The following is a 20,986-nucleotide window of genomic DNA, read 5'->3' as shown; positions in this document are numbered from 1 at the left end:
CCACAACACTTGCACTGCTGGTCCAGTGTTCCACAACACTTGCACTGCTGGTCCAGTGTTCCACAACACTTGCACTGCTGGTCCAGTGTTCCACAACACTTGCACTGCTGGTCCAGTGTTCCACAACACTTGCACTGCTGGTCCAGTGTTCCACAACACTTGCACTGCTGGTCCAGTGTTCCACAACACTTGCACTGCTGGTCCAGTGTTCCACAACACTTGCACTGCTGGTCCAGTGTTGCACAACACTTGCACTGCTGGTCCAGTGTTCCACAACACTTGCACTGCTGGTCCAGTGTTCCACAACACTTGCACTGCTGGTCCAGTGTTCCACAACACTTGCACTGCTGGTCCAGTGTTCCACAACACTTGCACTGCTGGTCCAGTGTTCCACAACACTTGCACTGCTGGTCCAGTGTTCCACAACACTTGCACAGCTGGTCCAGTGTTCCACAACACTTGCACTGCTGGTCCAGTGTTCCACAACACTTGCACTGCTGGTCCAGTGTTCCACAACACTTGCACTGCTGGTCCAGTGTTCCACAACACTTGCACTGCTGGTCCAGTATTGAACAACACTTGCACTGCTGGTCCAGTGTTCCACAACACTTGCACTGCTGGTCCAGTGTTCCACAACACTTGCACTGCTGGTCCAGTGTTCCACAACACTTGCACTGCTGGTCCAGTGTTGCACAACACTTGCACTGCTGGTCCAGTGTTGCACAACACTTGCACTGCTGGTCCAGTGTTCCACAACACTTGCACTGCTGGTCCAGTGTTCCACAACACTTGCACTGCTGGTCCAGTGTTCCACAACACTTGCACTACTGGTCCAGTGTTCCACAACACTTGCACTGCTGGTCCAGTGTTCCACAACACTTGCACTGCTGGTCCAGTGTTCCACAACACTTGCACTGCTGGTCCAGTGTTCCACAACACTTGCACTGCTGGTCCAGTGTTCCACAACACTTGCACTGCTGGTCCAGTGTTCCACAACACTTGCACTGCTGGTCCAGTGTTCCACAACACTTGCACTGCTGGTCCAGTGTTCCACAACACTTGCACTGCTGGTCCAGTGTTCCACAACACTTGCACTGCTGGTCCAGTGTTCCACAACACTTGCACTGCTGGTCCAGTGTTCCACAACACTTGCACTGCTGGTCCAGTGTTCCACAACACTTGCACTGCTGGTCCAGTGTTCCACAACACTTGCACTGCTGGTCCAGTGTTCCACAACACTTGCACTGCTGGTCCAGTGTTCCACAACACTTGCACTGCTGGTCCAGTGTTCCACAACACTTGCACTGCTGGTCCAGTGTTCCACAACACTTGCACTGCTGGTCCAGTGTTCCACAACACTTGCACTGCTGGTCCAGTGTTCCACAACACTTGCACTGCTGGTCCAGTGTTCCACAACACTTGCACTGCTGGTCCAGTGTTCCGCAACACTTGCACTGCTGGTCCAGTGTTCCACAACACTTGCACTGCTGGTCCAGTGTTCCACAACACTTGCACTGCTGGTCCAGTGTTCCACAACACTTGCACTGCTGGTCCAGTGTTGCACAACACTTGCACTGCTGGTCCAGTGTTCCACAACACTTGCACTGCTGGTCCAGTGTTCCACAACACTTGCACTGCTGGTCCAGTGTTCCACAACACTTGCACTGCTGGTCCAGTGTTCCACAACACTTGCACTGCTGGTCCAGTGTTCCACAACACTTGCACTGCTGGTCCAGTGTTCCACAACACTTGCACAGCTGGTCCAGTGTTCCACAACACTTGCACTGCTGGTCCAGTGTTCCATAACACTTGCACTGCTGGTCCAGTGTTCCACAACACTTGCACTGCTGGTCCAGTGTTCCACAACACTTGCACTGCTGGTCCAGTATTGAACAACACTTGCACTGCTGGTCCAGTGTTCCACAACACTTGCACTGCTGGTCCAGTGTTCCACAACACTTGCACTGCTGGTCCAGTGTTCCACAACACTTGCACTGCTGGTCCAGTGTTGCACAACACTTGCACTGCTGGTCCAGTGTTCCACAACACTTGCACTGCTGGTCCAGTGTTCCACAACACTTGCACTGCTGGTCCAGTGTTCCACAACACTTGCACTGCTGGTCCAGTGTTCCACAACACTTGCACTACTGGTCCAGTGTTCCACAACACTTGCACTGCTGGTCCAGTGTTCCACAACACTTGCACTGCTGGTCCAGTGTTCCACAACACTTGCACTGCTGGTCCAGTGTTCCACAACACTTGCACTGCTGGTCCAGTGTTCCACAACACTTGCACTGCTGGTCCAGTGTTCCACAACACTTGCACTGCTGGTCCAGTGTTCCACAACACTTGCACTGCTGGTCCAGTGTTCCACAACACTTGCACTGCTGGTCCAGTGTTCCACAACACTTGCACTGCTGGTCCAGTGTTCCACAACACTTGCACTGCTGGTCCAGTGTTCCACAACACTTGCACTGCTGGTCCAGTGTTCCACAACACTTGCACTGCTGGTCCAGTGTTGCACAACACTTGCACTGCTGGTCCAGTGTTGTGCAACACTTGCACTGCTGGTCCAGTGTTACACAACACTTGCACTGCTGGACCAGTGTTCCGCAACACTTGCACTGCTGGTCCAGTGTTCCACAACACTTGCACTGCTGGTCCAGTGTTCCACAACACTTGCACTGCTGGTCCAGTGTTCCACAACACTTGCACTGCTGGTCCAGTGTTCCACAACACTTGCACTGCTGGTCCTGTGTTCCACAACACTTGCACTGCTGGTCCAGTGTTCCACAACACTTGCACTGCTGGTCCAGTGTTCCACAACACTTGCACTGCTGGTCCAGTGTTCCACAACACTTGCACTGCTGGTCCAGTGTTCGTCAACACTTGCACTGCTGGTCCAGTGTTCTACAACACTTGCACTGCTGGTCCAGTGTTCCACAACACTTGCACTGCTGGTCCAGTGTTCCACAACACTTGCACTGCTGGTCCAGTGTTCCACAACACTTGCACTGCTGGTCCAGTGTTCCACATCACTTGCACTGCTGGTCCAGTGTTCCACAACACTTGCACTGCTGGTCCAGTGTTCCACAACACTTGCACTGCTGGTCCAGTGTTCCACAACACTTGCACTGCTGGTCCAGTGTTCCACAACACTTGCACTGCTGGTCCAGTGTTCCACAACACTTGCACTGCTGGTCCAGTGTTCCACAACACTTGCACTGCTGGTCCAGTGTTGCACAACACTTGCACTGCTGGTCCAGTGTTCCACAACACTTGCACTGCTGGTCCAGTGTTGCACAACACTTGCATTGCTGGTCCAGTGTTCCACAACACTTGCACTGCTGGTCCAGTGTTCCACAACACTTGCACTACTGGTCCAGTGTTCCACAACACTTGCACTGCTGGTCCAGTGTTCCACAACACTTGCACTGCTGGTCCAGTGTTCCACAACACTTGCACTGCTGGTCCAGTGTTCCACAACACTTGCACTGCTGGTCCAGTGTTCCACAACACTTGCACTGCTGGTCCAGTGTTCCACAACACTTGCACTGCTGGTCCAGTGTTCCACAACACTTGCACTGCTGGTCCAGTGTTCCACAACACTTGCACTGCTGGTCCAGTGTTGTGCAACACTTGCACTGCTGGTCCAGTGTTACACAACACTTGCACTGCTGGACCAGTGTTCCGCAACACTTGCACTGCTGGTCCAGTGTTCCACAACACTTGCACTGCTGGTCCAGTGTTCCACAACACTTGCACTGCTGGTCCAGTGTTGCACAACACTTGCACTGCTGGTCCAGTGTTCCACAACACTTGCACTGCTGGTCCAGTGTTCCACAACACTTGCACTGCTGGTCCAGTGTTCCACAACACTTGCACTGCTGGTCCAGTGTTCCACAACACTTGCACTGCTGGTCCAGTGTTACACAACACTTGCACTGCTGCTCCAGTGTTCCACAACACTTGCACTGCTGCTCCAGTGTTCCACAACACTTGCACTGCTGGTCCAGTGTTCCACAACACTTGCACTGCTGGTCCAGTGTTCCACAACACTTGCACTACTGGTCCAGTGTTCCACAACACTTGCACTGCTGGTCCAGTGTTACACAACACTTGCACTGCTGCTCCAGTGTTCCACAACACTTGCACTGCTGGTCCAGTGTTCCACAACACTTGCACTGCTGCTCCAGTGTTCCACAACACTTGCACTGCTGGTCCAGTGTTACACAACACTTGCACTGCTGCTCCAGTGTTCCACAACACTTGCACTGCTGGTCCAGTGTTACACAACACTTGCACTGCTGGTCCAGTGTTCCACAACACTTGCACTGCTGGTCCAGTGTTCCACAACACTTGCACTGCTGGTCCAGTGTTACACAACACTTGCACTGCTGGTCCAGTGTTACACAACACTTGCACTGCTGCTCCAGTGTTCCACAACACTTGCACTGCTGGTCCAGTGTTACACAACACTTGCACTGCTGGTCCAGTGTTCCACAACACTTGCACTGCTGGTCCAGTGTTACACAACACTTGCACTGCTGGTCCAGTGTTCCACAACACTTGCACTGCTGGTCCAGTGTTCCACAACACTTGCACTACTGGTCCAGTGTTCCACAACACTTGCACTGCTGGTCCAGTGTTCCACAACACTTGCACTGCTGGTCCAGTGTTCCACAACACTTGCACTGCTGGTCCAGTGTTCCACAACACTTGCACTGCTGGTCCAGTGTTCCACAACACTTGCACTGCTGGTCCAGTGTTCCACAACACTTGCACTGCTGGTCCAGTGTTCCACAACACTTGCACTGCTGGTCCAGTGTTCCACAACACTTGCACTGCTGGTCCAGTGTTCCACAACACTTGCACTGCTGGTCCAGTGTTCCACAACACTTGCACTGCTGGTCCAGTGTTACACAACACTTGCACTGCTGCTCCAGTGTTCCACAACACTTGCACTGCTGGTCCAGTGTTACACAACACTTGCACTGCTGGTCCAGTGTTCCACAACACTTGCACTGCTGGTCCAGTGTTACACAACACTTGCACTGCTGGTCCAGTGTTCCACAACACTTGCACTGCTGGTCCAGTGTTACACAACACTTGCACTGCTGGTCCAGTGTTACACAACACTTGCACTGCTGGTCCAGTGTTACACAACACTTGCACTGCTGCTCCAGTGTTCCACAACACTTGCACTGCTGGTCCAGTGTTACACAACACTTGCACTGCTGGTCCAGTGTTCCACAACACTTGCACTGCTGGTCCAGTGTTACACAACACTTGCACTGCTGGTCCAGTGTTCCACAACACTTGCACTGCTGCTCCAGTGTTCCACAACACTTGCACTGCTCTCACTCTCGGTTTTTGGTCGTCTAGTCACTCTTCACTCAGCGGAAACTGTTACGCACATGTCTACATGTCATCTACATGTCATCACCAGTCATATTTCTTCATTTCATCCACACCTCAGTGTACCTGGGTGATCAACCTCAACTCACCATTGATTTTCAATAAAGAAACATATCTGCAATGTTTAGTTGATCATGATGAATGTGCACCCTAATGTTACTTGTAGCAGTAAGTCCTCACTAGAACAGAAACAATGGGATTTTATTGTGTTTTTTTTATGTGTGGTGATGTTGCGCAGGTGTTGTTATTAATGTTATGTGTGTGTGTGTGTGTGTGATGATGTTGTGCAGGTGTTGTTAATGTTATGTATGTGTGTGTGTGTGGATATTGTGGAGGTGTTGTTATTAATGTTATGTGTTTGTGTGTGTTGATGTTGTGCAGGTGTTGTTAATATTATGTGTGTGTGGATGTTGTACAGGTGTTGTTAATGTTATGTATGTGTGTGTGTGTGTGTGGATATTGTGCAGGTGTTGTTATTAATGTTTTGTGTGTGTGTGTGTTGATGTTGTGCAGGTGTTGTTAATATTATGTGTGTGTGCGTGGATGTTGTGCAGATTTTGTTGATGTTATGTGTGTGTATGTGGATGTTGTGCAGGTGTTATTAATGTTATGTGTGTAAGTGTGTGTGGATGTTGTACAGGTGTTGTGTGTGTGTGTGTGTGGATGTTGTACAGGTGTTATTAATGTTATGTGTGTGTGTGTGTGTGTGGATGTTATGCCGGTGTTGTTAATGTTATGTGTGTGTGTGTGTGTGTGTTTGTGTGGATGTTTTGCAGATGTTGTCAATGTTATGTGTGTGTGTGTGGATGTTGTGAAGGTGTTGTTAATAATGTTATGTGTGCCTGTGGATACTGTGCAGGTGTTGTTAATGTTATGTGTGTGTGTGTGTGTGTGTTTGTGTGGATGTTTTGCAGGTGTTGTCAATGTTATGTGTGTGTGTGTGGATGTTGTGAAGGTGTTGTTAATAATGTTATGTGTGCCTGTGGATACTGTGCAGGTGTTGTCAATGTTATGCGTGTGTGCGTGTGGACGTTGTGCAGGTGTTATTAATGTTATGAGTGTGTGGATGTTTTGTAGGTGTTATTAACTGTAAATGATGTGTTAATGAGGTGTTGTTAACTGTTAATGTTACGTGTGGATGCTGTATGTGCTGTTAAATGCTGTCAATGTTATGAATGAAATAAAACTTGATATGTCAGTCACATCTCACTGACATGCAGTGTGCATGTCAGTGAGGTGTGTCTGACACAAGACCTACACAGAGGAATTATTAAATGAACAACTTTCGGGAATAAAAAGGATGGTTTAACAAATTAAATAAAGGAACTGTTGTTTGAAATAAAAGCGGGATGTGAGAAGTGGGTTACAGTAAGTTTTTTGTAAAACAAGATGCGAAGAAAATTAGCCATTCTGCGATCATGAGATCGATTGCATTTGCGCCACATTTTTGTAAGTTAGCTTACACTAAGAATTTAACAGACCTATTATTTCTAGGATATATGCAGCTTTTAGGGATTAGAGAGGAAAAAATGTTTAAAATTCCCAAAGAATCATGTAAGAGAATATTTTGAGAAACTGTGTGAAGTTAGAGTAAGATTGTTGTAGAGAGTGTAGCAAGGAAGGTCTGCAACGATTGTTGTAGAGAGTGTAGCAAGGAAGGTCTGCAATGATTGTTGTAGAGAGTGTAGCAAGGAAGGTCTGCAATGATTGTTGTAGAGAGTGTAGCAAGGAAGGTCTGCAACGATTGTTGTAGAGAGTGTAGCAAGGAAGGTCTGCAACGATTGTTGTAGAGAGTGTAGCAAGGAAGGTCTGCAATGATTGTTGTAGAGAGTGTAGCAAGGAAGGTCTGCAATGATTGTTGTAGAGAGTGTAGCAAGGAAGGTCTGCAATGATTGTTGTAGAGAGTGTAGCAAGGAAGGTCTGCAATGATTGTTGTAGAGAGTGTAGCAAGGAAGGTCTGCAATGATTGTTGTAGAGAGTGTAGCAAGGAAGGTCTGCAACGATTGTTGTAGAGAGTGTAGCAAGGAAGGTCTGCAACGATTGTTGTAGAGAGTGTAGCAAGGAAGGTCTGCAACGATTGTTGTAGAGAGTGTAGCAAGGAAGGTCTGCAATGATTGTTGTAGAGAGTGTAGCAAGGAAGGTCTGCAATGATTGTTGTAGAGAGCGTAGCAAGGAAGGTCTGCAACGATTGTTGTAGAGAGTGTAGCAAGGAAGGTCTGCAATGATTGTTGTGGAGAGTGTAGCAAGGAAGGTCTGCAACGATTGTTGTAGAGAGTGTAGCAAGGAAGGTCTGCAATGATTGTTGTGGAGAGTGTAGCAAGGAAGGTCTGCAATGATTTTTGTGGAGAGTGTAGCAAGGAAGGTCTGCAACGATTGTTGTAGAGAGTGTAGCAAGGAAGGTCTGCAATGATTGTTGTAGAGAGTGTAGCAAGGAAGGTCTGCAATGATTGTTGTAGAGAGTGTAGCAAGGAAGGTCTGCAATGATTGTTGTAGAGAGTGTAGCAAGGAAGGTCTGCAATGATTGTTGTAGAGAGTGTAGCAAGGAAGGTCTGCAACGATTGTTGTAGAGAGTGTAGCAAGGCAGGACTGCAATAATTGTATTAGAGAGCGTAGCAAGATAAGTTCGCAGCACCAGGTATAACTGACAACATGCTGCCTAGTAGCCTGTCTTTAACTAGGTTCTTGGTTACAGACAATATTTGATTGAGTGCTTGAGACAGGATAAAGTGTCCAGTGAGAGTTGGTTGCTTGACCACGCACTATTGACATATCTGTTCTTATGCTAATGGTAGCTACGATAGGTGTAAGAACAACGTGTACTACAAGAAGCATGCGATCTATGTAGCTACAGTACAATAAATGTATGAGCAGGGTAGACTACAAGCAACATACTATCATTGTAGCTACAGATGAATGTGCCAGACGGAAAGAGCAATATCGGTTTCAGAAACACAAACGTCTAAAAGAGATTTCATGTCTGTTCCTTGGGAAAGACTCGCAATAAAATGCAAAAGTTTGAAGATTTCTTTGTAAGCTTCTCGACAATTCAGAAAATACGCTCTAGAAACCACGAAGTGATTCCCTCAACAACTTGCCTTTGATAAAACAGATTCCTCCTCCTCCTCCTCCTCCTAATGGGAAACCAGCAACACATCTTTTCTATTCGTGTAAGCTTGTAGTCCAGGAATGTGATGCAGCAAGCATTCCGCGAGTGTTGAGCAGCTTAGAGATGTCTGCTCACCACCAAGATGGGACAGTCACCACCAAGATGGGACAGTCACCATCAAGATGGGACAGTCACCATCAAGATGGGACAGTCACCACCAAGATGGGACAGTCACCATCAAGATGGGACAGTCACCACCAAGATGGGACAGTCACCATCAAGCTGGGACAGTCACCATCAAGATGGGACAGTCACCATCAAGATGGGACAGTCACCACCAAGATGGGACAGTCACCACCAAGATGGGACAGTCACCACCAAGATGGGACAGTCACCATCAAGATGGGACAGTCACCACCAAGATGGGACATTCACCACCAAGATGGGACAGTCACCATCAAGATGGGACAGTCACCACCAAGATGGGACAGTCACCATCAAGCTGGGACAGTCACCACCAAGATGGGACAGTCACCACCAAGATGGGACAGTCACCATCAAGATGGGACAGTCACCATCAAGATGGGACAGTCGCCATCAAGATGGGACAGTCACCATCAAGATGGGACAGTCACCATCAAGATGGGACAGTCACCACCAAGATGGGACAGTCGCCATCAAGATGGGACAGTCACCATCAAGATGGGACAGTCACCATCAAGATGGGACAGTCACCATCAAGATGGGACAGTCACCATCAAGATGGGACAGTCACCACCAAGATGGGACAGTCACCATCAAGATGGGACAGTCACCATCAAGATGGGACAGTCACCACCAAGATGGGACAGTCACCACCAAGATGGGACAGTCACCACCAAGATGGGACAGCCACCATCAAGATGGGACAGTCACCACCAAGATGGGACAGTCACCATCAAGATGGGACAGTCACCACCAAGATGGGACAGTCACCATCAAGATGGGACAGTCACCATCAAGATGGGACAGTCACCATCAAGATGGGACAGTCACCACCAAGATGGGACAGTCACCACCAAGATGGGACAGTCACCATCAAGATGGGACAGTCACCATCAAGATGGGACAGTCACCATCAAGATGGGACAGTCACCACCAAGATGGGACAGTCACCACCAAGATGGGACAGTCACTATCAAGATGGGACAGTCACCATCAAGATGGGACAGTCACCATCAAGATGGGACAGTCACCACCAAGATGGGACAGTCACCACCAAGATGGGACAGTCACCATCAAGATGGGACAGTCACCACCAAGATGGGACAGTCACCACCAAGATGGGACAGTCACCACCAAGATGGGACAGTCACCACCAAGATGGGACAGTCACCATCAAGATGGGACAGTCACCACCAAGATGGGACAGTCACCATCAAGATGGAACAGTCACCACCAAGATGGGACAGTCACCATCAAGATGGGACAGTCACCACCAAGATGGGACAGTCACCACCAAGATGGGACAGTCACCACCAAGATGGGACAGTCACTATCAAGATGGGACAGTCACCATCAAGATGGGACAGTCACCATCAAGATGGGACAGTCACCATCAAGATGGGACAGTCACCACCAAGATGGGACAGTCACCATCAAGATGGGACAGTCACCACCAAGATGGGACAGTCACCATCAAGATGGGACAGTCACCATCAAGATGGGACAGTCACCACAAGGTTATAGCTCTGTCAGACAAAGAACATAAGAACATAAGAAAGAAGGAACACTGCAACAGGCCTGCTGACTCATGCAGATCAGGTCCATGTCCACCTTCCCCGGATTAGCCCAATGACCCACCCAGTCTGGTCACCTCCTCTCAAGGATAGAGCACTGCACCAGACCCAGCAGCACAAGCTAGTCAGGTCTAACTCACACCCACTCATGTATTTATCTAACCTATTTTTAAAACTACACAACGTTTTAGCCTGAATAACTGTACTCGGGAGTTTGCTCCACTCATCCACAACTCTATTACCAAACCAGTACTTTCCTATATCCTTCCTGAATCTGATTTTTTCCAACTTGAAACCATTGCTGCGTGTCCTGTCTTGGCTGGAAATTTTCAGCACGCTATTTACATCCCCTTTATTTATTCCTGTTTTTCATTTATACACCTCGATCATATTCCCCCAAATTCTACGGCTTTCGAGAGAGTGCAGATTCAGGGCCCTTAGTCTATCCTCATAGGGAAGATTTCTGATACATGGGATCAACTTTGTCATCCTCCTCTGTACGTTTTCCAGAGCATTTATATCCATTCTGTAATACGGTGACCAGAACTGAGCAGCATAGTCTAAATGAGGCCTAACCAAGGATATATAGAGTTGAAGAACAACCTGAGGACTTCTATTATTTATACTTCTAGATATGAAGCCAAAAATTCTGTTAGCTTTATTGCGAACACTAATGCACTGTTCTCTTGGTTTTAGATTACTGCTAACCAGAACACCTAAATCCTTTTCGCAATCATTATTTAGTTTATGTCGCATGGCTATTTTTCTGTTCAACATTTAGAACTTTGCATTTGTTTATATTAAGCTGCATCTGCCACTTCTTCGACCACTGCATCAGTCTATTCAAATCATCCTGGAGTGCTCTAGTGTCCTCATTAAAATGAATGGGACGGCCTAGTTTGGTGTCATCAGCAAATTTGCTTATGTCGCTATTTATTCCCTCATCTATGTCGTTTATGTAAACTGTGGACAACAACGGGCCCAACACTGACCCCTGTGGAACACCTTGTGACGTGCCCCCATTCTGATTTCTCCCCATTTATGCAAACTCTCTGCTGCCTATTTGCCAACCGTACCTCTACCCAGGAAAAAATTTCTTCTATTCCGTGTGCCTTAAGTTTCCTCCTCAAACACCTTAGTGAAAAAAGTTAGTAAATTCGTAAGACAGGAACGCCCCTTTGTAAAACCGTGTTGAGATTCATTAATCAATCTGTGCCTGTCAAGATGGCTACGAATTGCTTCGGCAATTATTGATTTCATAAATTTTCCCACTATTGAGGTAAGAGATATTGGTCTATAGTTCGAAGCTAAGGACCTGTCACCTGCCTTGTAAATAGGTATTACATTTGCCATTTTCCACTTATCAGGCACTATGCCAGTTTGTAGTGATATGTTAAAAAGATTAGCCAAAGGTATGCTAAGTTCCTCTTTACATTCCTTTAACACCCTTGGAAACAGTTCATCAGGACCTCGGGATTTGTTAGGTTTTAGTTTCTCTGTTTGTCTGAGGACCATGTCACTAGTTACCGCAATCGTACATAGTTTATTATCCTGTTCTACATAATCTATTATTTCAGGAATATCACTAGTATTTTCCTGGGTGAAAACTGAGAGGAAGTAAGCATTGAGAATTTCACACATATCCTTATCAGTGTCAGTGATCTGACCAGAGTTACTCTTAAGTGGGCCAATCTTGTCCCTATTCTTACTTCTGTATACCTGAAAGAACCCTTTTGGGTTAGTCTTTGAATCCCTTGCGACCTTAGCCTCATAATTCCTTTTTGCTTTTCTTATTCCTTTTTTTTATTTCTCTCTTTAACTGAATATATTGATTTCTTAACTGCAATTATTACAATAATGCAGTAGTTTGCATAACAGTAAATCTTCTATTTTTTGTGTGAATAAAAATTCAAAATAGAAAGCAAGAGTAATATAAGAGGGACCTAGAGACGTGACTGATGAAGAGAGAAAATGTTAGTTTAGTGCCAGGAATGTCTGCATTGTTCATTCTGGGCCCTATTTTGAAATTGGCATCTTTTTTCATCCCCTCTTTTGATACGCCTATATATGCCTCTCTTTTGACCAATGAGATGTTTTAATCTATTGTTCATCCATTTGGGATTATTTTTGTTAGATCTAATTTCCGTACTCGGAACAAAAGTTGCCTGGGCAGCTAGAACTATGCTCTGAAAAAAGTCATATTGGCCACCAAGATCACCTACCTGACCCATAGTCAGGACATCCCAATTTAGCCCACCCAGGTAATTTTTCAGTCCCTTAAATCAGCCAAGCAAAAATCTGGGACAGAGATTTGATTGCAGTTTTCTGGGTAATTCCATGATATATTGAAACTAAGCACAGATGATTGTTTAATTATTCAGTTTTATCTAACAAAAAATCACAATACCGACATTGGAACAATACACAAATAACCCGCACACGGGAGAGACAAGCTTATAACGATGTTTCTCTCCTTCCTGGATCATTTACAAGGCGCACTTGTTAATTATCCAAGTCGAACCGAAACGTGGTAATAGGCTTCTGTCTCCCATGTGCGGGTTATCAGCGTATAGAGAGAGAGTTTTGACTCGTGCATGTATGTACTAGTTCACAAGCAGCTGTTGGATAAACTTCTTTAAAAACTGACAATGGTCAACGATAATGAAAAGTTGATGACTAAGACACATGTGTAACACTTGGCTATCTTTATTATGGAAACTCTACGCCAGACAGTGGCTTCATCAGTCTTATACAAGGAAGAATGGTGAAGATCAGAAGGAGTTTGGGGTAATCAGTCCCTCAACCTGGAATCGATGTAATCAGTCCATTAATCTTAGTAAGAATACATCAAATGCTCGAAGAATTAGCCTATATACTGCAGACAGGTGAGGTGAAGCAGTCGTAGGTGGTGTCACCTTCACATATGTGCTGTATTCTTCAAGACTGATGGACTGATTACATTGGCTCCAGGTTGAGGGACTGATTACCTCAAAGTCCTTCTGATCTTTATCATTCGTCTTTGTACTGGACTGATGATGCCACTGTGTGGCGAAACGTTTCCCCATTAAAGATACCCAAGTGTTGCCCATATGTCTCACTCAACATCTTTGTAGACTGTAAGTTGTTCTTCTTGCTTAAGTGTGTTTCTCAACGATCACCTGTTATAAATGACTGTTAAACACCAGGGATGGTACTCGACGTGCTCACTAACTTGGTCATCACAAAGAACATAAGAATGGAGGAACACTGCAGAAAGCCTACTGCCCAAACTTGGCAGGTGGTTGTCAAAGCCAAGATTAATATCACTTAATTCTTTGGATATATCTGAAACGCTTTGACGTGTTTTGTGGAGTTTTTATCTAAGATTTGATTTTCACTCTCTTTTTCACATATAAAACAACAAATTGGTTATTTGATATCACTGTTTAACTGCTGTACTCGTGCACCACTCTGCAGCTTCTGTACCCGTGCACTGCTGCTAGTATCAAGCAATCCCTGTGATGATGATTTCTGTGTCTCAGCTTTTGTTGACTCTCTCTAGCAAGTTCCATGGTAAAGTATTAGACACATGTGCAACATCTGGGTATCTTCATTTGTAGACGTTGCACTGTCATAGACGTGAAGACTACGGAGCTCTTCAACAACTCAAAGGCTGAGGGACTGATTACCTCATCTTTTGTATATAGTTCTACATTCGTCACGTTAAATCCTTGTATTGATAAAGACACTGGATGGTGAAACATCAGGTTACTCGTACTAGGTAGCGCCTGACACCAACTAAGAAACAAGCGGGCAGGTAGGTTGCAAGTGCTGGCAGCCTATCAAAACTTTCCGACAGTGAGCACAATGAGAGGTGTAGTTGTTACTTCCTACGTACATACATAAGCTAATAAGCCAAATTATAATATAAAACAAGATATTTTCATTTTAGCTATTAATGAAAACATCGACAATATAAAATTATATGAATAGGCATTATATATAATATATATAATATCGTTACTGTGATGGTGAGGTTTATTGCTTTGTGGAGAATTCTTGCTAATATTTTAGAGATGATAAAGCTGCCTTTATTGTGTTTAATTGTGATGGTTCAAGAATCTTCTAAACACGCCTCACTGAACACGTTAATGCATGTAGTAACTTGAACAACACCTGTCTACAACACCGCCAGACACTTGATCGAAGTCAACAACATTCGCCTAGTGATTGAAGAAGACAATCTCCGTAGACGTAAATGCCTTGAATCATCATTCCTTAGTTCTGATTATAGTTATCCATAACAATAATTGAATCATTAGCCGTTTTTTCTAACAGTTAAACAGAACAAAGTCAGCTTCTTCATCTCTGAAGTATTAGCAATAATTCTCCTCAACACAATAAACCCCCATCACATAGCTGCTACTGCTGCTACTACTACTACTACTACTACTACTACTACTACTACTACTACTACTACTACTACTACTACTACTACTACTGCTGCTGCTGCTGCTGCTACCACAAGTGCAACAACTGCTACTACCAGTCAGCGCTGTATGATCCTAGTGGGTTTAGCGCCAGTATTACTACTACCTACAAAAATTATATTATACTTCACACCTCACTCTGTACCTATATATACCCTCTGTGTCCAGGTATTGTTTGTGGGGAAGACGGGACAGACGAAGAATAGTGCTGGAGAGGAGTGTTCTTAGTCGTAGAAATAGAGCCAGTGCTTAACCCAGCAGCGAAGGCGATCGTGGGACAGATATTGAAAAGAGAAATTCAGGCTCTTCTGTTGGGACTCTGGTGGGGTGAGCTGGGAGGAAGGGACATGCGACGTTTAGCGCTAGAGAGGAGTGTAGAACTGAGCCATGTCTTAACCCGAAAGCTAAGGCCAACGTGGGTCAGAGAATGGTACCTGTCATAGAAGGTACCTGTCAGCGAATCCAAGGTTATTTGTAAATAGGGTTAGGAGCAGGATCATACAAGGAGTAGAAAAGGTTGTGTTGGTTTGTGGGTCTGCGAATGTCTTCGTCAAGGAGAGAGGTCCAGTAGTCATGTCGTGTCTCAAGTTTGTCTATCTGTCTGTCGCTGAGCGTCTTCCAGTACAGATTCAGTGCAGGGATGTCTAACTGGGCATGGAGAGACTCGCTTGTGGCGAAGTCCTCCCATCTGACATCAAGCACCCAGCGCAGCGCCTTGTTCTGGGCACGCTGCAGTTTAAGTAAGTTTGTTTTTGCTGCAAGAGAGAGGGCTAGAGGAGAGTAAGTTATCAGAGGACGTATTAGGGATTTGTAGAGGTGTAGTTTGGTGCGTTGAGAGGCATGTTTCAGCTTGTAGAGGCCCGCAAGGGCCTTACTAGCTATTGCATGTCTTGAGTGAATGTGTCCGTGTAAACGAAGAAGGTAGTCAAGATTAACGCCAAGGACAGTGACAGATTGTGTGATGGGGATGTAAGTGCGGGTGTCAGCTGTTCTGAGCTCGACAGGTAATGGAGGATCACGTTTCCTGTAATTAAAATACGTAATGCTGGAATTAGCTGCATTGGTTTTGACCCTCCATTTTTGTTCCCAGATGGCTATCCTGTCGACCTCAATTTGTGTTTTGTGTGTGAGTGCATCTATATTAGCATGAGTGATAAGTTGTGCAATGTCGTCTGATAGGCTAGTGTGATGGAGTTGTGGTATACAGGTGTTGGAATATCGTTAGTGTATAAAATGTAGAGGGTAGGGGCAGGGCCGGATTACCGCATAGGCAAACTAGGCATTTGCCTAGGGCCCCGCGCATTCGGGGGCCCCGCGGTCCAAGGGATTCAGGGGCTCATCCAAGACTGCGCACATGGTGCAAGTGCAAAGGGGTCCCTACCTAAAAAGTTCAAGTGTTTGGAGAGTAAAATTGATTTTTAAAAATTAATCAAAACAAAAATAAATAATGAAATAAAATAAAATAAAAATAAATAAACCTAACCATAGATGGCAACACTCAACACGCCTTTGTTTACATCAGAACAGCTGTGTTTTCCCGCTAATGGGCGAGTATGGGAGATTCCTCTCCAATTTTCTGTAGTAATTACACGTTATCTAGACTTGTACTGTGACAAATTAACTGAAGTGTTGTTGATAAACATTGATGTGTATGGATAAATGTTTGTTATCGCCTCTAAATGTTAAGGGAGGTACCTGATAGGGTTACTTGACCAGTAAAGACGCATGGACCAGTAAAGACGCATTTTTGGTAAAAATACTATAAAGAAAAACCTAAAAACGCAAACTGACTTCCGTTTGTAGGTTTTAAAAGCGCTTTGTCCTGTCTTTAAGTCTTTATCATTTCAATAACAGATCTCAATTGATTGATGTTCTACATCACTTCCGTCGCAAATGCTTAGTTTTCAAGTTGCGACGGAAGTGATGTAGAACATCAATTAATTTACTACATATTTCCCCAGAAACACATAAGCCACATCAGAAAATCGTTGGTTGGGTGAAACTGAAAATTGTCCCTGCATTCTTTAATTCTCACGTCCTTATCTATGGTGGTAGGCCATATATCATGCAAAACATAATGATTAGTTTAGTTATGAAAATGGTAATATAAATACCATTGTGCATTGTTCTTGGACTCAGTATGATTTCTGTTTAAGTAAATTGGAGATCAAGGAGGATGAATTAGTAAAATATTCGTAGCCCAAATCACTAACCTAATCTATGGTAAAAGTTCTGTATATGACTCCTTTCTGGTAACGTTTTGAATTTTTAGATGCGCAGCCAGAGGAAAGGGGGCTACAAGGGCCATATCCCCCCAATTGACAGAAAAAAAAATTAATAATAATTAAAAAATTAATAATAATTGATAATGAAAAATTTGTATTTGCATGATTACAGACAGTGATACATCCTCATTATGGCATCTCGTGAACGTGATGTTGGACGTTCTTATGCGAGTGGGTCACAGAAAAGAAAGAAGAAAATTCAAGAAGAACAGAAAAAGAAAGATGTAGGAAGCTGCAGAAAGATCACAGACATGCTCACGAAAACAGTTTCTGATGTTACCAGTACAGTTGAATCTGCAGATACGTCAGATCATACAGGAAGCCCTCCCTCCATTATTTCTCAGCCAGCATCTACTTATTTTGTGTCTCCTCTCAATGTCTCAACGGACATTTCATCCACAGGATTTGTCTTAAAAGATCCTGCCTCATGGCCAAATGTAATCCCAGATTCTCTACGTAATGCTTTCATTGCAGAAAACTTCAGTCAAACTCTGAACATTGACTTTAGGAAATCAGCAAGGATTTATGATGATGGAAGTCGTCGTTGTTTAAAGTCATCTATGTTTTATAGGAAGCTTGCAAATTCAGAAACTGTGAAAAGATCATGGATGGTATACTCTGAAAGCTCAGGAAAAGTGTACTGTTCAGCATGCAAGCTATTTTCTACCAAAGAAAATACCTTCACACAGGGGTTCAATGACTGGAAAAATTCCAAGCGTTTCGAGGAACATGAAAACAGCACCACTCACAGGAGCTGCATTTTAGCCAGTGTATTTCGTGCACAGAAAAAAGGCTTATTGGATTCTCATTTGGAAAATCAAACTGAAAAAGAGCGCACTTATTGGAGAAAAGTTCTAGAAAGAGTTGTTGCTGTTGTAAAATTCTTAGCTCTAAGAGGACTTGCTTTCCATGGAGAAAATGAGGTTTTTGGTTCGGAAAACAATGGCAATTTCCTAGGGATCATAGAACTGTTAGCACAATTCGATCCATTCTTAGCAAATCATGTGTCACGCCTTGGGAATGCAGGAAGAGGCACTGTATCTTACATGTCATCTACTATATGCAATGAATTTATTGAACTGATGACTAAGAAGGTCCTCAATAACATCATAGCAGCTGTGAAAACTGCAAAATACTTTGCAATAAGTGTAGATTCAGCACCAGATATTTCACATACAGATCAATTGACATTCATTGTTCGCTTTGTCGACTCCAGTGGTAAGCCTGTAGAGCACTTTATAAAATTCATTCCTCTTTCAGGCCATGATGGAGAAACAATGATGAATGTAGTACTGGATACTCTGCTTGAACATGATCTCTCTATTATGGATTGCCGTGGCCAGAGCTACGACAATGCAAGTAACATGTCGGGTAAATATAATGGATTGCAAGCCCGTAACAAGCAAATCAACCCACTTGCTGAAAATGTGCCCTGCTCAGCACATTCTCTTAATCTTGTTGGGTCATGTGCTGCCGAGTGTTGTGTCGCTGCAGTTTCATTTTTTGGACTTTTACAAGCACTCTTTAATTTTTTCTCTGCTTCAACGCATCGGTGGAGTATACTCAAGTCAACCATTCATGGAGATGTCATCAAATCATTATCAACAATAAGGTGGTCAGCGCAGCATGATGCAACACATGCTTTGAAAGACAGCTTTGCTGAAATACGTTCTGCTTTGATCCAAATAGCAGAGGATGAAGACCAGACAGCAACTACAAGAAGCGAAGCAGCCAGCTTAGCATCAAAATTGGAAGATTTTGAATTGGCCTTACTCTGTGTGCTTTGGGACTTTATACTGGAACGGTTAAATGCCACGAACAAGACACTTCAGAAAATTGAAATTGAAATGGCTACTTGTGCTAACCTCTATGCAGGCTTAGTGGAATTTGTAAGCTCACTTCGCAATGATGAAGCTTTTGAAATGTTTGAAGAGAAAGCTAAACTGCTGGTGAAAGACTACAGTTACCGGGCTGATCATCAGCAGTCAAGGAAGAGGAAACGCAATTTTGAAGAGCCAGACAATGAAATTGTGTTGCTACCAAGGCAGAAATGTAAGACAGCTACATACTTCGTCATTCTGGATTCACTGATTACAGAATTGGTGAAAAGAAAAGAAATCTATCAGAATTTCAATGACAAGTTTGGATTTCTGTTCAAAATTACTACTATGCCAGATGCAGAATTGAGAGAAGCTGCATTAAAGTTGCAACAACACCTTTCAGCAGATGTCCAGGACACATTTGTTGAAGAAATAGTTCATTTTTCTGGGTATATGAATCAGATTAAAGCTCCACCTGAAAAATGTGCGCCCTCAGCTGCTTTGAAACATTTAAGAAATGCAGGAATCTCAGAAACCTTCCCTAATGTTGACATAGTGTATCGCCTTTACCTAACACTTCCAGCTACTAACTGTGAAGGAGAACGTTCATTTTCTGTTTTGAAAAGAGTGAAAAACCAGCTCCGTTCAACAATGAGCCAAGACAAATTGTGTAACCTAGCCTTGTTGACCATTGAGTCTGATCTAACAAGAAATATTGATTTTCAGAATATAATTGATGATTTTGCCAATATGAAATCCAGAAAAAAGTTTATTTAACAAGTGCCTGTGAATATAAACAATTCTTTACTTTCTTGAGTTTATATGATTTGATAGTCTTATGCATGATGCAATGATAACAATAATGGTCAGTGATTTATAAAGGGAATAATAGTGCTGTAGTGGTTATGCTGAATATAATAGGTACATGATGTCACTACTTTAATAGCCTAATCTAGTAATACTATGCTGTCTTGAGTTTATTCTCTTTAAAATGCATGATTTAACAAAATAGTTATAATGGCTGTTGGTAAAGGGTTTTGGTTGTCTTGATGTACTTTCCCTATTACATTTAATCTAAATAGCCAGAATGTATTTAATTAGACCTTAAACAGGCTCACATCGACCCCCCCCCCCAAGCTGGAAGGGGCCCCGCCAATCTGAATAGCCTAGGGCCCGGAGACTTCCTAATCCGGCCCTGGGTAGGGAAGAGGACAAATCCCTGGGGTACTCCGGCAGCATTTAGTGTGAAGTAGTCAGAGTAACAACAGCCTTGGTATTTGATTCTCATGGTACGGCCGCCTAGGAAGTTGCAGAGGAGTTTACGAGTGTTGAGAGGCAGGTTGAAGTTAGTGCAGAGTTTGTACTTGAGCCCTTCGTGCCAGTGTCAAAGGCTTTTTCAACGTCTTTTGCAACCAGGGCTGTCCTGTTTCTTTGTTTTGTGTTTATGTGGATGTAGTTGAGAATGATGTTAATGCCATCCTGTGTGGATCTGTGTGTTCTGAAGCCATTTGGGATCTTACCTGAACTTTCGTTCGTTCGTTCGTTAGGTATTGTTTGTAACGGCTTGACAAAGCTCCTGGAGAGCGAAACGTTGCCACAGTAAAATATCACAGTAGTTGCATTTGTGTCCTTTTGCCTAACATAGAAAAAAACAAGTATCAGAGTCAGGTAACATATATTGTGCCCTTTATTTTTACCCAAATTTAGTGAAATATAAGAAATCTGTGACCTGGCAACCTGGCCTCATACAAGACCTTATAACCAAACATTACTACATAGAACACAACTCCGCATATAAAACACCATCACGATATTAAAACCAAACATTACTACACAACAAAATTTCTCCCATAAAACATGTAAATGTCCTGCCTTTGGCCGGACATTTACATGTATATAAATATGTAAACGCGACTCCATCTTCACTTTGCTGGACATTTACAAAATATTTAATGAGAAAAAATATTTCTCTTCTGTTGTGCTCTTGTTGCTGTTGTGCTGTTGTTACTGTTGTGCTGTTGTTACTGTTGTGCTGTTGTTACTGTTGTGCTGCTGTTACTGTTGTGCTGCTGTTACTGTTGTGCTGCTGTTACTTGTGTGCTGTTGTTAC

Source organism: Cherax quadricarinatus, chromosome 4 (genome assembly GCF_038502225.1).
Source record: "Cherax quadricarinatus isolate ZL_2023a chromosome 4, ASM3850222v1, whole genome shotgun sequence".
Classification (NCBI taxonomy): domain Eukaryota; kingdom Metazoa; phylum Arthropoda; class Malacostraca; order Decapoda; family Parastacidae; genus Cherax; species Cherax quadricarinatus.
The sequence above is the reverse complement of the archived record's forward strand: the minus strand, read 5'-3'. Positions refer to the sequence as shown.